The following is a 16,160-nucleotide window of genomic DNA, read 5'->3' on the forward strand; positions in this document are numbered from 1 at the left end:
TAGCACAAATAAGGCCTGTTATGCTAACCACAGGGGCAATAAACTCCTATCTGAATTCTCCACTGACAGGGAACTCTGCCACACCGTGACGTGAAATATGTGTCAACGGATGCATTAGCGTCCAAAGAAGGCTTATCAAAACTAGTTCAAGGATGTTGATTTATAACACACAGAAGTGGAGGTTGAGAGTTAAATGCATGGAACTCAGGACTGCCTTTATAAAATGGAACACTAAGCTCTGTTTGCTTTTAAGTTCACTGTGTATCAGGACTTCCGGCATATAGTAGGTAATCAATACGTGTTCTTTAAAATGAGTTGAATAAAATTACTTCTATACACTTTTTTTTTTTTTTTTTTACAGAGCGGATGCATAACTTATTCTTCACAAATTATATTTCTAGATCACGGAATATATATCTGTTGGCACTTTATTTGAGGTAAGACTAGAAAACAAGGAAATAGAGGCTAATTTTCTCCAGTCTTTGGTAGTGTTTAGGACAAATGATCATACCAGCGACATCTTGCATTGTGCTTCAGCTTATATGGTCCCACTGTGCTTCTGGGGAAGCCAGAAGCCTTCAAAATAGCAAAGAGGAATGGAAGGGCACGGTACTTCATGTTTTGGTAGTAATGTATATTATTTAGAACAGAATCTTATTGTTATCTTTGACTGGGGTCAAACAGATCTTGGTGGTATGTAAATAAAACCCTTTAGAAGAAAGTACCATCCAGAATAGGAGTTTGGGGAACCACAGAGTATATGTAAATGATCTGCTGTCCATGTTCGCACAAGCCTGTTCATATGCAGTTGTACCTTAGTGTTAGAAACCCGATAATCCAGAAAGATGCTAAGATTGTCAGAGGTATCATCCATTCAAATGGATTGTTAACTATGACAAGAGAGCTGAAGCATTAATTTTAGTGTAAAATAAAGGTTTATTCTGAAGGAAAGTTTTATTAGGAGGAAAAGTCAATATATAAATAAGCACAAACAGAAAACATGACATTTTTTGTTCTATTTTTTTATAGGAATGTGAGCAAACAATGCTGTTTTGAATGTCCAAAAATTTTGACTGGATTTTGGTATTATGCGTTTGAATGTCTAGATTTTTGTCATCTTCCTTTTAAGATTTTATTTTCTTTTTAGTATGCAGCTATATTACTTTAAATTGGTTTTGTGTTTTTGCAACTTGTTCTTAAGATATATTGGGGTTTGTTTAGAGAAACCTCTACTCTAGAGAGAAGACATGTCTTAGTGAAGTCTCTGTTGAGCGTTCAGTGTGGTAGCTCCACAATGGATGGTATGAACTTGACCGTCTCCCATTCCGGTTGGAGCCCTGGGAATTGTTCCATTCACAGATCCAGAAGTTGTTCTTTACTGGGTCTTGTGGAATTTCATCCTAATTATGCACAGATTAGTATTCAGTCAAAGGCTTAGGGAGACCTTATGCAGATTTCTGGACTTGAAATCTCCCTGGTACTCTAACCAGGAAACTTTGGCTGTCCCAGCCACCTTGTACTCAAATCTCTGACTCCTCAGTTTAATGAGAACTCCATAATCTGCTTTTCCCTCCCTGTGCTGGGATCCAGGAAGTTCTTCCAGGCAGAATTTCAGAATGATAGCAAGGCTCATCTCATTTTTTCTCCTTTTCTAAAGGATCATAGTCCTGCACTATCTGTTGTCCATAGTCTGGAAAGAGTTGCTTCATTTTTTTTTTTTCTAGTTTTCTACTTGTTAACAGCAAGAAAGCAAGTTTAGTACTAGTTACTAAAACATGTCAGGAAGCAAATTTTCAGGAAAAAAAAAATCTATGTAGATTCTGCTATTCTAGAATATAAAAGTTATCATATCCAGGCAATATGTTTTATGCTTGTTTTTCCATGATCCTATTGTTTACACAGAATTTATCAAGAAGATCTAATAGTCATTAAGTCTTATAAAATAACAATTGTAAACTATCTGAGAGATCCTGTTAGTTGTGAAAAGACTTAATTACAGTCTATTTTACTTGTTTCCCATCTTGTCACTATTCCTGTATCCAGATGTATCTTTTACAATAACAACCACAAAAATGATAACATGTTGCCCAACTTGAACGCCCACTATTTTCCCCAGATTTGTTTTTTGATGATTTGGGTTGCTTTCAAGAATGTAATCCATAAAAAAGTATGAAGATTTGCTATCATTGAGGATTTTCGAAGGAATGTGAGGCTGTCTGTAAGGACACTTTTCAGTGGGAAGTTCAAGTACTATCAGGCTATGAATAGAGCTCCCCAGCAGGCCAACACAGACTGTAGTGGTTAAGTTCTAATATACTTCCGGGAAGAAAATTAGTCTCTAAAGTGCCTGGGCTGCTATTCTTTTTTTTTTTCTTTAATTTTTTTTTTTTTTTTTTTTTAACGTTTATTTATTTTTGAGACAGAGAGAGACACAGCATGAACGGGGCGGGGTGGGGGGCGGGCAGAGAGAGAGGGAGACACAGAATTGGAAGCAAGCTCCAGGCTCTGAGCCATCAGCCCAGAGCCCGACGCGGGGCTCGAACTCGCGGACTGCGAGATCGTGACCTGAGCTGAAGTCGGCCACTTAACCGACTGAGCCACCCAGGCGCCCCAGCCCGGGCTGCTATTCTTGTTATGCATTCATTCTTTGCTTCTGATAGCATGGGCCCACCATCCCTGGTAATAAATCTTTGAAACTAAATGTGCTATGAAATTTAGTTCTTCTGATTTTAGAAAGGTAGTACCTTACATATTCCTTGTTTTTCCATAATATCTCCAGCTGGACTGGACAATACAAGAAATCACACTCTGATGCTTCTGTAATGAAATGAATAAATAGTCTCACCAGCTGGGATAAATAAATAAAAACAAAACAAAACAAAAGTTGGCCTTTGGAGATTTTTAATTTGGCAGTCAGTCACAGATAAGGACCAAGGATATGGATTTTCAAGGCTTGTCAGATGCCCCTAGGAAATGCAGAATGCTCAGATATTGATGTCATCATAATATACACATACACATTATTCATAATATACACATACACATTATTCATTACACATTAGATTAAAATGTCTTTCAGAGAAAGTGATCATTTATATTGTATTTAAAAACAATAGATGAAGTTTGGTAGGAAACTTTTGTTTTCTTAATTTATGAGTTAAAGCTACAGCTTACTAATGAAACACTTAATAGCTAACAGTGAAGGAAATACAGGGGCAATTAACCCATTACCACGAATAATTGGACTGTTCAGGTATTATGACATCATGTGTTTTTATAACTGTTGTTTACAAAGCATTTTCAGATATTATTTGATTCTTATCAGAATCCTGTGGGGCAAATAAGGTGGATATTGGTATTTGTCTCCATTTACAAATGAGAGGACTGCAGCTTAGAGGATCCACACGCTTTGTCAGAGACCATTCAGGCCCCCCACTTAGGGTATCTGATGGCAAACTGAGTGCTCATTTCACTATACTTCACTTTCAGTCCAAGCTTTAATTGTAACATATTCCACATGGTCAAGAAGTCATTCATTCCCTCTGCATGGGTTAAAAAGGCCTCATTTATACATCTACTCACATATTAAAAATAAAATGTATTGGGTGTATACCATGGGCTCTTAAGTGCTCTTCTATATACTGTAGGGAAGAGTCACAGTCCCGGCTCAGCTAAAATAAAGAATTCTCACGTAGGTAGCTTTCAGAAATTGCCTTTTGAAAGGATATAGAGGAACTTGATCCCCAACTAACTGGGAAGACTGACTACATTTTCTAGAATTTTTATAGGGCTCTTTTCTGAGTGGTAATAACTAAGCTCAATTTGTGCCAAAATAACCATTTTGGTATTTAAAGAGAGCTCATGAACATCTATTCTAAGGGTCTCATCTCCAGCTGAGACCTAAGCTATGTGTTATAGGACCTGCCCAAGGCCCTACAGCTAAGGAGAGGCCAAAGAGCCTGTTTACCAGGCCCAAGTTCCCTGTCTCAGGGTTCTGTGTTCTTTCCAGCATTCTTTTCTGTGAAGTTCACAGTATTTTACAGATTGTGTTGTATAGCACACCCCAGCAGACTCTAATCCAAGGGTGGGTGATGGTCCAGTGAGGCCCAAGAACAGATCCAGAGACAGCAATAATAATGCCACATAGGTTTCTTGAGGGAACTCACCTACAGGGAGTCCAGGAGCATCTGGACAAAGCATCTGCTGCTGGAATCTATGCGCAACAAACCTTTTTTGTTTTTAGTTTAGTTATTTTTTAAGAGGGAGAGAGTGGAGGGGAGGGACAGAGAGAGAGGGAGAGAGAATCCCAAGCATGAACTCATGAACCGTGAAATCATGACCTGAGCTGAAATCAAGAGTCAGACGCCTAACTGACTGAGCCACCCAGGTCCCCTGTAACAAGATTTTAGAGTGAAGCAACTTAGCCTCGCAACTCCCTGCAGCCCTTCTCCTTGCATGGCCGGTGTTCCAAGGGGATTCAAGGCCTGCCATCCGGAAATTATTACTTACAAAGAAGATGCTCTGGGTTGGCAACCCCCAGAGCCCCTGACCTCGAACAATTTGTTCTTCTGCACATTCCGCTTGATGGGAATATAGAGGGAGGATGGGCTCTCTATATTCCCAAGATAGTGATTAACGGGGGTATTTAGGGTGTGCTTGTCCAAAGTAGCTATCAGGCACGTGCCACACAAGCATTATCTTCTCTCAGCGGAGGGGCCTGTACCTTTATAAATGAGGGAAACTGACATGCAGAAGGGAGAAATACAGAATCATACAGCAGGCTTGATCAGCAAGGGACACAAGTGGCCCTTGCAGTGAGCACATGACAGGACAGGATGAAGAGGGTGCCAATCAAATACCTGAGCGCTGGGCCCATGGTGGTCCAGCTCAGTCAGCTGCTTGGTCTCTGTGAAGTCCTCTGGGGACTGGAGTGACAGAGACAGCTGATTGAGGTTGAATTAGGTATTTTGTTTTCCTTGTCCCCAATTCATCTCTAATCAAATCTTGGCCAATTAAGATTCTCCCTGCTCACTCCTAGTTGAAGGCAACCTAGTGAGCCACATTTTTAGTCCTTGTCCTTAGTCCTGAGATTATTGGCTCTAAAAGCGTCCATGGAATGAGTCATGTCCTAGAAATAATCCTCAGGGGAACTCAGCGAGGTTGCCCAGGCAGTTGCAGGTGACCCGTGATTAAGAAAAGTGCCTGAAAATTAATGGGCCACTGACTTCAGGTCATTCTTGGGATCCTAGAATCATTCAATCGATTAAATAGTTACTAGCCAAGGGCTGGCAGTAGTAAGACCTCTATGTTTACCGGATGGTATGGTAGAGGATTAGGAACCAGTGTCCTAGAATAAAGGCCCTTGCTCATGTCTCCTCCTCCTTTGTGGGTAAGGATCACAGAGGTACCTTAAGCGTCATAGAGTGATTTGTTCTATTGCACCCTTGTTAATATTTCTGAGATGAAATAAGTATGTGTTACCTCTAATTGGGATGTGTATGGATGTACCTCTATGTTTATGTTTATATACGAAAGCTAAACTCCTATAATATAAAACGCTTTCCAAGAAATACCATATTTGTATATGCAACATGATGACTCTTAGGTTCATTCTGAGCATATATGTCCAGTTATTTTCTTAACAGCAAAGCATAACTTCCACCCAATCTTCAGCCTACAGAATGAGAATCTTAAGACTTTAGGTATTCTCCTTACCTGGAAAGAATATACACCAAATGAGTGGGGAAAGAGAGGCAAGGTGTGGGAAGAACTCACTGATTTCTACAGAACCTCAAAAGGCCTTTGTTTAGGGGGCATGTGGGTGGCTCAGTCGGTTAGGCAGCCTACTTCAGCTCAGGTCATGATCTCACAGTCTGTGAGTTCGAGCCCTGCGTCAGGCTCTGTGCTAACACCTCAGAGCCTGGAGACTGTTTTGGATTCTGTCTCCCTCTCTCTCTGCCCCTCCCCTGCTCATGCTCTGTCTGTCTCTGTCTCAAAAATAAATAAAAACATTAGAAAACAGTTTGTAAAAAGGTCTTTGTTTAGGCAGAAGCAGGATTCAAGTCGGCACTCCCGATCTTTGAATTAATTGTTTGTCCATCCCTGAAAGGTGCTTTGCACGTTTTCGGTACTACAAGGAAAGATTTCTTCATGCCTCCGGAGCCCGGCACCATGCTTATCCTGCCAATCTTTCTGCACTTATTTCCTCCTCCACTTCATCACCTTCTTGGTACTTGAAACTGCTAAACTCGTTTATTTTTTCCAACCGCCATTCCAGTCTCAGAAATTTCCTCCAACCACCCTCTTCCCATGCATGGAGAAACCTGTGTCTTGTGTTCCACCAAATATTCTTGTAATTTAGCAGGAGGGCTAGGGATAGGATGCAGGGAGTTGTTATTTGCATACAAATAGAACTGGGGTTTAGCCTTTGAGACTACTAAACAAGCTTTGAGTATCTTGAAGGGTTTAAAAAAAAAGAAAAAGAAAAAGAAAAAGAAAAAGAAAAAGAAAAAGAAAAAGAAAAAGAAAAAGAAAAATCAAGGCACATAGGACCTGTTAATCCAGAGTTTCTTAATCCTGGCCCACAGACTCTTCCTCTTCGGTGGTTAATGAATGGGCTTCCAGGAATCTGTGGGGCCCCTGTAATTGGAAACCACAAACCAAGTATAAATGAGTGGGGAACAGTTTCATTTATGTTCAAAGGATTTTGTGATCCCAGAGGATCCTATAGTTAGACCCACAGCAAAAAAAAAAAAAAAAAAAAAAAAAAAAAGAAAAGAAAGAAAAGGAAAAAAAATCAGCAAACTAGGATGGCTAGAGGTTTGGGGTTTCAATCACTGTCTCCTCCTATCTAGATTTCTGCTTTTCTCATAGAATGAATGCCACTTAACATTGAAAGAGACCATAATGGTCACTTAGTCCAACTTCTGCACACTACCCAGATTTCACTGCTGTTCCCTATTCTCTACCACCACAGATTCAGACACAGTTTTAGCTTAAATGATTTCCTAGACTGAGATCCAGAAATTCAGCGGCAGCAACGTCTATTGTCAGGGATTCCTTACTTGCGTTCAGCAAAGTCAACCCTTAAGGATTGGAACAATAGAGAAACTGCATTTTCTCTCTAATAACTGAGTATGAGTATCCTCTGCTTTCCAAAAGTTTGATTTATACCACTTTGCTATTAGAAAGACCTACCTGTTTACACTGAGAGAAAGCTGGAAAGGATTTTCCCTGTTAGAGATAAAGGCAAAAAGGAAAAGTAGCAGTCATCATTTGTTTTGTAATGAGCCACACTGCAGAGGCAGAACTCATCCTGGGCAGTGAGAGCGGCCCCACTAAGCTCCTTCTCCCAACTACACTCAGCATCTCAGCATCCAGCATCCAGTTTTGAACTGTGTCTGTGAACATCTGGGCTTCTCTTGATTTATTTTGTGCATCTGTTAGATGTGTCCTAAGGTATTAGAGAAGCTTAAGAGAGGTGATTTTTTGGGTCTGGGAAACACACATTTTTCCATTTGGTGCACCATTTCCTGGAGGCATGGGATGGAGTGGCCAGCAGCCTGCAGAGCAACAGGCCTAAGTTTTATTGTGACCCTGCATCACATAGTTCACCCACGTCTCTCCATCTGTGAGAAAGGCACACCGCGCAAAGTGGTAGAAAACACAAAGAGAATGTGAACGACTACCAGAAACAGACAGAAGAGTAGGCTCAGAGTCTGACCTGACAAAACAACCACAGCATTTCAAAAAGGAAAGATCCTTTCTACTCCCTTCTCTCTTCTTCCTCCTGCAGGGGCAATGAGCCCACCACCCCCAGTGTCCCTGTCCTCCTCACCCTGGTATGATACCAGCACCTCCCATGGGGAGTCCTTCCGTGATGCCAGCGATGGGCCCTCCTTCTCCTGTGATGATGCCAGGGGGCCCTGCTTCTGGAATGAGGGGCACCTATGGGAGGCCATGTGCCAATGACTCCTGGTATCCCAGTGATGAGACCTCCCGCCGGTCCCGTGATGGTGCCCACTCTGCAGGGAATGACTCAACAAGACACATAAGGAGAGACAGGAACATCTTTAATCCATTTTACTTCACCAGGAGATCATGGTGCTGTGACTCTGTTTTCTAACACCCTGACAGGGAAGTCTTGCTCCCCCTTCCTATCAAAGAGAGAATAGTTTTGGCAAGGAAGTAGTGGGACAGAAAAAAAAAAAAAAAAAAGCAACTTGTATTTGTATTGTGAAATATGAAAACCGCACATTCAACTGTCTTAGTCACAAAATTTTTTTTTTCCCATATAAATGAATGTTACTTGCTTCTTCAGTTTACGCCATTTGGGGTTAGGAAAGTTTTTATGGTAATGCTCTATTTCTGGATAGCAAGAGAAACCCATGATTCTATTCTTTTTACTGATAAGATTTAGGCACTTAACTGGAATTACTATTTTCCCCAAATTCTGTGTCCTGCGGGCTGTCTTTCGTGTTCTTCCAACAGTTTCTTACTTCTCTCCACTGTCACGACCACCGCCCTAGTTCAAGTTACCTTTTTATCTCTGGCCTTCGCCCCAGTGAAAGTGTTGGCTCATGTTGATCTCTCTGCTCCTTCCCTGTTCTTCTCTGTTCCATTCTCCACATAGCAATATGGTATGTTAATCAAAACGTGAGACTTTCCACTTTTAAGTCAATCCATAGCTCTCCCTGATTCATAGATTCACACAAGAATCTAAACTCCAACGCCCCCCAGAAGGATCTGGCCCAGAATTACCACCCTCACTTTTTTCCATCACAGCACCTCCAGGGGCCACCTTCCCACATTAATTCTTGTCTTATTGACCGGGTGTCCCACTTTTCACTGCTCTTCTAAAGGACTAAATGACATGTCCTCAGTGAGGCCTCCCATTTGGTCTACAACACCCTCCCCCACACCCATAAGTTATAATGTAAGCCTCATATTTATTACCTTCATTTATTTCTCACCATTTTATGCACATTTTTTTTTTCTATTCCTTGTCGTGTTTTTGTTTTTGTTTTTTTGACCTCAGGTGCAGAGGTTTAAATTCAACACTTTTCTCAGACTTCCCGTTGTTTGATTCAGTTAATTCTCAATATCTTCCCTGCCATCTCTCTGCTCCCAGCACCCTTCCCTCACCCTTGTATTTTATGTGACCTTCTTATATTTAATTAAAGTAAGTGTTACTTAATTGAAGCAATTTGTGACCTTTGTAAAATGTGTGTTAATTAACATAAGGAAATAGGAGTTGTCTCGGTTTATGTCTTAACCTGCTTCAGCACCATTTTAAAAAATTTTAACACCTAAAAAAATACATTTGAGGGGTGCCCAGGTGGCTCAGTCAGTTGAGTGTCGGACTTCAGGTCATGATCTTGAGGTTCACGAGTTCGGGCTCTGTGCTGACAGCTCGGAGCCTGGAGCCTGCTTCAGATTCCGTGTCTCCTTCTCTCTCTTCCCCTCCCCCGCTCACACTCTGTCTCTCTCTGTCACTGTCTCTCTCTCAAAAATAAATAAACATTAAAAAGATGTTTTTTAAATCTACTCAAATTACTATGAGTGTGCCTACTTTGTTTCTAATGGTTGAACCATGTTTTCGAGTTTGTTCTCACCCCATTTGACTTTTGTGGAATCCGGTAATGGACACTTAGATCGCCTCTAATTCTCCACATCGTAAACAACACCACAATGAACATCCTCATGCAGGTCCCTCTGTGGGCCTCCGTGTCTCTGATATGGTCACCCTGGGTAATGGGGTGTATTTACCTTGAACTTGATTAAGCACCACCATAATTACAGTTCCAGGCCAACCTCCAGTCAGTAATGTCTAAGGTTATCTACGTCTGCCAGCTTCTGCCAACATTAACTCTCTATTTTTGCAAATCTCATGGGTACAAAGTGGTATCTGATTGTTTGGATGTGTTTTTCTGTCATTTCTAATAAGTTTGAGCATCTTTTATATGCAGGGCCATGATGTTTGAATGGACACTATGTACAGAAGAGTGCCCAGGCAAGAATGTGAGTGGGAGCTAAGATCCAAGCCATGCTCTGCGTGCCCTGGTAGGGAACTAGAGCTGTCCTCAGAAAGGGCTGACATTTGATAATTTTCACCAAAGCAACGTATGGGCTAGCACTAGTCCAGATCCCGTACTTATTAGTCACTTAGGTTTCACATTCTGGGAATTCCTTGCTCATATCCTCTCCCTCCATTACGTTGAAGGTCTTGTAATTTCTTGTTAATTTTTAGTCATTACTTGTGTATTATAATCCCTTTTTGGTTTCAGACATTGTACATTTCTTCTACAATTCTGTCAACGGTCGAATTTGTCTATGACGTTCTTCTTTTAACAGAACTTCTGAAGTTTGACACAACCAAAAAACAGTTTTTCTTGTCATGTCTTTAAATTGTAGGATTTTGCTTTAATCCTTCCCTGACTTGAATTCACAAGTGTATTTTCCTGCATTATTTTGTGCTAACTTGATAGTGTTGCATTTCACGTTTAGATATTTAATCTTTGGTGGGATCTGCCTTTGACTGTGATGTAAGGTAATCTGATTTTAATTTTCTCCACATTCGAGGACCCCTTTTCTCTACAACATTTGTTAAGCAGTCCATTTTTTTCTTACTAATTTATAGTGCTGTTTTTATCACATAATTAGTCATCTCTGAACTCACTAGTCTATTTGTTCATACTCATGTCCATGCTTATGCCAGAACCTCACTGTTTTACATTTACTTTGTATAAAACCTCACTATTTTACATTTACTTTGTATATGTCTTTATAAACAAGTCTTTGTTTTTGCTCTATTTGTTCAAAATTGCAGATTTTCATGAAATTTTCCCAAGAAAATTTTAGAATATGATGTAGGAAGTTCCTCAAAATACCCAGCTGGAATTTTAATTAAGACTTCACTGAATTTAAAGAGTATTTGGGAAGAAAATTAACCTGTTTACATTCCGAAGTCTGAAAGAAGAGATTCTCTCCATGACAGATTTTTTTTTTGTTTTCTTTTAACAGATATCTAATTATTCCTTAAATGAAATACCATGTATTTATTCATACACATATATCTTATAGTTTGCTAGCAATTATGAATGGTATTTTTTTTTATTTTAATATTGAGCTAATCTGTCATTGAAGAAGAATACTCTTCATTTTGGAATTTTGCATTATGTCTGTCAATACCATGAAATTATCTTATATATTGTAATAATTGGCATATTAATTCTATTGGTTATTCTAGGTAGACTATCATATTATTTGCAACAAGAAAATATTTATTTCACTTCCATAAATTCTTATATTTCTTCTGCTTCTTTTCTTACAAATTTGATCAGAATTATTGTACTATGTGAAGCAGTGGTTAGTGGTAGTGATAATGTGCATCCTTGTCTCAGATCTATAGATATGTGACTAAGTATAAATTCTGTTGTAAGTTCGAGTATATATAGCTTTTACCAAGCTCAGGAAGCATTCTATTCCTAGTTCCAAAATTATTTTAAATTATAAGTAAATTTTGCATTTAAAAGCTTTCTCTGCCTTTAATTTAAAAAAAAAAATGTTTTAACTATATGGGAATTAAAATAAAAGAAAAAAAGTTTTAATGCTTTTTAACTGTCTTTTGTGTAAACTGCCTTTTTTTTTTTTTTATACATCAGTAATAGATTTTCTGGTGTTGAACCATCCATGCATTCCTGACCCAAACTCTACTTTCATGATGCAATTTTTTGAATATACTTTTGAATTTTTATTTCTATGCTTATTTTTATATCCTCTTTTTATTTTGATCAATTTTAACAGAGGCCTATCTTATTAGTATTTCCAAATAATAGCCTTTTGGTTTTGTTTTCCAATGATTTTGTCATTTATTTCTGCCCTTATTTTAAATATCTCCTTCTTGGGGCGCCTGGGTGGCTCGGTCGGTTGAGCGTCCGACTTCGGCTCAGGTCATGATCTCATGGTCCGTGAGTTCGAGCCCCGCATCAGGCTCTGTGCTGACAGCTCAGAGCCTGGAGCCTGTTTCGGATTCTGTATCTCCCTCTCTCTCTGCCCTTCCCCTGTTCATGCTCTGTCTCTCTCTGTCTCAAAAATAAATAAACGTTAAAAAAAAAAAATCTCCTTCTTATCTTCCTTGGATTTATTCTATTGGTCTTTTTCAAAATTTTGAGTTAAATGTTTAGATTAAGTTGTTTTCCTTTTAAGCTCTTCTTTTTTTCTGATAAATATATTTAAATATACAGATTGTCTACTCAGTACTATTTTAGCTGTGCCTCACAAATTTTGATGCAAAATTTTAATTCAGTTCTAAGTATTTTATAATTTTTCTTAAACTAACTCAAGAGATTTTATATTATGTTAGAGTCTGGACATAGAGTAGTTTTTTTTTTTTTTCTGTCCTTTTAAAGTTCATTTTTAATTTTGTTTTTAAAGTTTATTTCTTTTTGAAAGAGAGACAGATGGAGGGCCAGCAGGGGAGGGGCAGAGAGAGAGAGAGGGAAACACAGAATCTGAAACAGTCTCCAGGCTCTGAGGTGTCCGCACAGAGCCCAACATGGGGCTCGAACTCTGAACGGTGAGATCATGAACTGGGATCAAGATGCGTAACTGACTGAGCCACCTAGGAGCCCCTCATTTTAAAGTTTTCTAATTACGTTGCATTATGACTCCGTGACCCAAGCTGCCAATGACCTCATCACCAGCACGTATACACATACACACCCAGAGAAATTTACGACATAATTGCTCTCCGCAGAGAAATCCGAAAGAAGTTTGGGCTGTACTGTCTAAAGCATCACTCTGCTTACAGTAGATGTTCAATAAATACTAACTAATGATTACACATAATATATATGTGTAATTTGAAGGATTAGAAATTAATGTGAGTGTATTTGCATCAGGTATTATTGAGTAATTATGTCGATTTCTAAGCCATGGGGGAAACCAGTGTCATTACTTTAGTTATAACACATAAGGGTCAAATCTATCAAACAAAGTGAATTATTAATTACTAATAGAATTATTATCTAGTTTGGCATCATCTAAATCTTTTACTTTACCCTTCCCCTTTTGTGGTTAACTTTGCAAATGCTTTTCCTTAGTACTTATGAGATGTTGCTTTTTACTACTCTATACCTGCCTGGTACCCAATTTAGTTTAATAATTATTTGTAATTGTTTATTGAATGAATGACAAAGTGGCCAAGAAATAAGAACTAAATTGTTGCACAATAAATCAGCCATTTTATCTTATTTTTAAAAATTTTTAAATGTCTTTACTTATTTTTGAGAGAGAGGGGGTGGGGGGGCATGAACAGGGCAAGGGGCAGAAAGAGAGGGAGGCACAGAATCCAAAGCAGGCTCCAGGCTCCAAGCTGTCAGCCCAGAGCCCGATACAGGGCTTGAACCCATCAACAGTGAGATCATGACCCTGAGCTAAAGTCAGACACTTAACAGACTGAGCCACCCAGGTGTCCCAGCCAGAAACCAGCCGTTTTAGCAGATGAGTACTGTGTCCCCTCTATAAACCCTAAGTCATTTCTGTTTCTCAGTATATCAGTCCTACCTACAGCCCACCTGTATCTCACTACCTGAGGCCTTCCTTTGACCATTGGAGTTCATTTTGCCTACACACGAGGCTGGCCAGAAATTCCAGGGAATTAATCTTCCCCACCCCAGAAACAACTCTTAGCCAATTATTTTGAAATTTATAAATACAATTTACATATAAATATTCCAGCTTTCTTCTCCCTTGGGTGGGCTAACTCTATGGTGCATGGTGCAAGGGAGGGTATAGCCTGGAAAGTTTTGTGAAGGCAGCACACATAAAAGTGTCATCTGAGTCTTCAAGAAATAAACCAGATTTCTTACAAATGGTAGTTAAAACCACACTAAATTAGTATGCAGTTTAGACCTAAACTAAACTTTACTATAGGAGAAGTAGTAGAGGAAGGGAGTTTAAATGGGTCAGCTTTGAAGCCAGAACACGTGACTCTATCATTAACTAGCTGTGTGACCACAGACAAATTACTTAATCTCTCTGAGCCTTTTTTTAAAAATGCTTTTATTTATTTTTCAGAGAAAGTAAGCGAGAGCACGAGCAGGGGAGGGGCAGAGAGAGAAGGAGACACAGAATCAGAAGCAGGCTCCAGGCTCAGAGCTGTCAGCACAGAGCCCAATGCGGGGTCAAACCCACAAACCATGAGATCATGACCTGAGCTGAAGTTGGATGGCTTAACCTACTGAGCCACTCAGGTGCCCCTGAGTTTTTTTTTTTGTTTTGTTTTTTGTTTTTTGTTTTTTGTTTTTAACATTTATTTTTGAGAAAAAGAGACAGAGCATGAGTAGGGGAAGAACAGAGAGAGAGGGAGACAGAATCCGAAGCAAGTTCCAGGCTCTGAGTTGTCAGCACAGATCCCAATGTGGGGATACAACTCATGAACTGTGAGATCATGATCTGAGCCAATGTTGGATGGTTGACTGACTGAGCCACCCAGGTGCCCCTTTTTTAATTTTTTAAAAGATTTTATTTTAAGTAATCTCTAAGCCCAACACAGGTCTCGAACTCACAACCCTGAGATCAAGAGTTGCATGCGTCGTTGACTGAGCCAGCCAGGTGCCCCTGAACCTAGCATAACTTATCTATAAAATGTATTTACTTTTTGAAGGAAATTATGAGGATTCGATGAGTGACTATGTGTAAAGCACTCAGAATGATCTGTGGGATAACTATGTACTCAATAAATTTAAGATTATTATTTCTGTTATGAAAGTAAGTTGTTGTTTTTTTTCTTTCTACTCCACTGCAATGGTTTAATAAACTTTTTGTTTTAAGGGCTAGAAAAGTACATGGGATAGCAGGCAAATGCCTAGAACCTTCACAATGGCTATAGTTGCCTGGCTTTTCCCTACAAGTGTGTGGTCACAGCTGGGGAGACTTGTTAATACAAATATATTTTCTTTGGACTCATTATAACCTCCTTTGGTAATCTTGGGCACTTTCGTGGCTTCAGTTATCATATATATATACTTGACCACTCCCAATATGTAATTTCTTCAACTCACTGAACTTCAGATTTGTAGAGCTAGCTGCTTAGTAGATATCTCTTGGAATCTCTAACCCAACAGATACAAAACTGAACCCATTATCACACATGCAGACTTTTCCCATTCACAGGTTCAATCTCAGATGTGAAGCGAGGCCTAGGGTTGATTCAGTTGACTAATTGGCTGGGCTGGTCCTTATTTCCCCATAAATCCACTACAAATTAGAAAGGATAGTCTTTACAAAATAAAGAAGAGCCATTTTTCAGTCAAGGATAAATAAAAAGCCATGCTTCCCATCTAGAATATTCAATAAACTAGTTCAAGATATTCCGTACCATCTGCCTAGCCACCAAAGCCAAGAACTTGAAGGCCATCATAGATTTCTTCTCTTCCCTATCTCATTACCCACAGTCGTTTTATCTTTTTATTTTTTATTTTATTTTTGTTTTGAGAGAGAGAGCACAAGTGAGGGAGATGGGGAAAGGGAGCCAGATTAAGAGTCAGAGGCTCAACCCACTGAGCCACCCAGGTGCCCCTCCCTCCATAGTCATTTTATAATAAATCATTTTTAATCTATTAACAAATCTTCAAATACATGTTGTTTTTTTCTTTCCCCAATTTACCTTCTCAGCTTCAGGTGTTCATTCAACTGCTCCCAAGCCAGTCTCTTGACCTTTGGCTTTGGTTCAAGTCCCTCCCCCACCTGGTTGCCTGATAACCTAATTGGAATGCAAATCTGATCAAGTTTCTACCCTTGACCAACTGGCTTGAATGATTCCTCTGGCCTGCAGTATGCTTACAGGTCCTAGGTGACCCTGCCCTCACTGCTTCCTTTATAGCCTCTGTTGACCTCACACTTTCGGTTTCGGTAATACTGAACTATTTTATGTATTTTCCCTTTCAGGTCATACTGTTTCATGACCTGGTAAGCTGGGTTGTGCCTATAGTGACCGCCACATAACTCCCACTCATCCTTCAAGAATAATCTCAGCTAGCAACTCTCTAGAAAGTCCTCCTTGACTCATTCAGGCCAGGCTAGGTGACAGCTTCCTGGACTCCCATGGATCCCCAGTACACACGTCACCCAATTATTTATTGCACTGTATTGACAAG

The sequence above is a fragment of the Panthera leo genome, chromosome B1 (genome assembly GCF_018350215.1).
Source record: "Panthera leo isolate Ple1 chromosome B1, P.leo_Ple1_pat1.1, whole genome shotgun sequence".
Taxonomy (NCBI): domain Eukaryota; kingdom Metazoa; phylum Chordata; class Mammalia; order Carnivora; family Felidae; genus Panthera; species Panthera leo.